Source organism: Rhagoletis pomonella, unplaced genomic scaffold (genome assembly GCF_013731165.1).
Source record: "Rhagoletis pomonella isolate Grant_MI unplaced genomic scaffold, Rhpom_1.0 Rhpom_scaffold_00002, whole genome shotgun sequence".
Lineage (NCBI taxonomy): Eukaryota > Metazoa > Arthropoda > Insecta > Diptera > Tephritidae > Rhagoletis > Rhagoletis pomonella.
Window position 1 is genome coordinate 37,068,423 of NW_023458556.1, and position 3,268 is coordinate 37,071,690.

The 3,268-nt window shown below is 32.9% G+C and overlaps 1 pseudogene; it reads right to left on the bottom strand.

Moving 5' to 3' along the window:
- Window positions 1-2,299: 2,299 nt before the first annotated feature.
- LOC118733555 lies at window positions 2,300-3,005 on the bottom strand (annotated as a pseudogene).
- Window positions 3,006-3,268: the final 263 nt, after the last annotated feature.

Sequence of the window (3,268 nt, forward strand, 5' to 3'; positions counted from 1 at the left end):
TCTGCCAAAATCGCTTAGGCTGTTACAGCGCCAAACAAGAAGAAGATGTATTTTTAACCGACTTCACAAAAAGGAGAAGGTTATCAATTCATCGGAATATTTGATTTTTATCTTTAATGTATGTTACCGCATAACTTTGGACCACGTTAGCCGACTTCTATAATTTTTTAAAGGAAAGGTGTTACCTCACAGGTGGTCCCATACTAATTTGGTTTAAACCCGATCATTGGATCATGAAGAAATTAACGATAATATAAAATTTGTATATGAGAAATGAAGTCGTTTTTGTTTTTCGCTTCAAAATTACTTGCTTACACTTCTGTTGTAACATTAAGGTGGATCTCCATAGCATGCGTATACGTACATATGTATGCGTGCGTTAGACATAACAAAATTGAATATACAAAATTTTATGGTAGCACCCATGATACAAAAATACAAGGTAGTTTCATTTAAATTTTTTTTGATTAAAAAGCAGATTATTGACATTCTCCCTGATGTCAACATTTGGCATAGCGTTGCCACATCGGAAATTTGTAGGAGAGGGTAATTTCAAATCATATATAAACATATAACACAAAAACTTAGTAAGGAAAATACTTTGTTTTAAAAATTAATTCAAATATTTTGTCTAAAGTCATTGATAATATAGCTAAAGAAAAAGAAAAAAGTTTCAGAAATAAAATACTTTTGTTGGCATGTATCCATTTTATATATTTTAAGATAAGTTTCAAAGTTTTTTAATTTTATTTAAGTAATTTATTTTGGACAAAGTATTTTTTCAAGAAAAACATTGTTAATATCCATATATTTTATATTAAAAATTTGATATATAAATAGTAGCGTTTTGAATTAAAAACATTTTTAAAATTAATTAAAACTAAATCTTTAGTGATTGGCTATGCGAAAATTTTTTTCATTTTCTTATTAACCCTGCCAATTTTGTTTCGTTTTATTTTATTATTAAGATATCTAATCCGAAAAAATGTCCTACCTAAATAAAACCGCTTTAGAATTTTTTGATCTAAACTAATGTTCGTGTTTAACAATAAATTTTGCATGTAATTTAGGTCTGTGGTTAATAGATCCCCATTAATTTTGATAAAAATTGCATTAGCCTGCTCCAAAAAACTTAAAAACTCCGGTTGACTATTTTCAGCAGATGATCGCATCCAAATTGACTCAAGCCCATTTTTGAAATTATGTAGCCGCCAAAGTTTTCCAGGCCATCGAGCTCAATATCACTCAGCGCGGTCATGCGATCCAAAAAATCATTGGCTTCTTCCTGTTCTTGAAGCTACAACAGATATGTATACGGATGTTTGCAATATAATCTATATTTAAAGTAATAAAAGTAGACGATTTTCTACCTCGATATGCTCTTCTGGTGACAAGGGAACATCGTTTATTTCTTTGAAGACATGATGTGTGAGTATTTCGTCCTCTATAGCTTCAAAACTTACTAAAGCATCATTTGTTTTCTCCACATTGGCTTCTGAGCACAACATGTTTTCATTTCGACCTAAGACCCTGTTGGTTCAATTCCAAACAGATTTTCTTCACTTCTAAATAAATTCAAAGGAACATGTTTTTTTTTTGTGTTGCTTATAAGAAAGTTTAACACACATACCCCTCCAAATACGTGAGATATTTTTCCAAATTCTCTTCCGTTTCTTATGATTCACTACTGAAAATTGTGAATATCAAAATTTGGTCACATTTGCGATTATCATGCTTACTTTTTACACTTTGGCACTGCACTTCGGCTTAATCGTGCAGTCTTCTTGGCTAACGACATTTCATTCTTTGCAAAGTCACACTCCTTAACACCGCATGCCAGCAACCACTTCTCCCGAATGTGCGGAATAACGGGGAATTGGAAGAACCTTACCTTTGTACCTCTGCATAAATGTCTTGTATACGGGCATTGATTAAATAAACAGCTCATTTTTTCTTTTTATGTATTTTTTTTTTGAATTCAAACAAATTTTAATGTAGAATATTTATTTTATTTAATGTTTGACATAAAAAAATATTTTTTTGTATCATGGGTGGTAGCACGGAATGTCATAATCTGCTTAATCTGTTAATTGTAATGGTAGCACCCATGATACAAAAAACAAGGTAGTTCCATTGTCACTTTTTCGTCGCCATATTAACAACCTGACAATTAAGCAGATTGTGACATTTCGTGCTACCATACCCAATATCTAAAATCCTTAAAATTTTCTTATTAATTTTTTGTCGATTTAAAAATCTTTGTTCTTAAGCATGGTTTTTTATTCCTATTTCCCGTGAAAAAGCTGTTAAATTGCATATAAAATTTCTTCCTTCATTTCGTGCTCAAACATAGCATTAAAGACTTCACTTCGTGCCGCCAATATAGCTTTATGCGCTCGAAATTCCCTGCCGGCTACCGCCAACATTAAATCACTGAATTTCTCATTATGAAATAGCGCTCCCAAATGACGTTAGGGTATTTTAATTTGAATGGATTTTGATTTCCCAGAGCTATTCACGATGTCAGATAGAACGCTATCTTTACACAATATGGTCAATTTGTCTTCCCGTAAAAGACCTTTGCTTTCATTCAATAGAAAATCTCGCCGTATGAATTCTTCAATTCCCCACTTTTTAACCTTTCCGAAACGACGACAGGGCAATGCCATGGATTTGAATTCTCCCCCTTTCGCATTCAATTGGGAGCACATAAATTTGGCTCTAACTTCTGATCCGTTATACGGCGATGACAATACTAAATATATCGAGAGATAAACGGGACATCCTCGACACAATTCAAAATACCATTTCAGTTTGTCACAAGCACCGGTATAAAATGTGGACGATATCAGCGTGTCACCAGTTTCCTCGTAATATAAACTAAAATTGCTTATGGTCCACATATAGTTGAAGCTCTCCGCTTTCAACTGCGTGTTACACCAGTTCTCGGCAATCGGAGTATTTAGTGCCTGCGATGCTTCTCTACTAACCGCCATTGTATTAGATACTTGATGCGTTCGGTGGTATGTATGTAAGTAGGTAATTCTACCAGTTTCACTCGGGTTTAAGGTTTTTAAATGACTCCTTTTTATTCACGTATTGAATTCAGTTTTTATTAATATTTGAAAAACAAATTTTTTATTCGAATCGTAGAAACGAAAAAACTGGAAATTGCATGATACAAAAAACAAGGTAGTTCCATTGTCACTTTTTCGTCGCCATATTAACAACCTGACAATTAAGCAGATTGTGACATTTCGTGCTACCA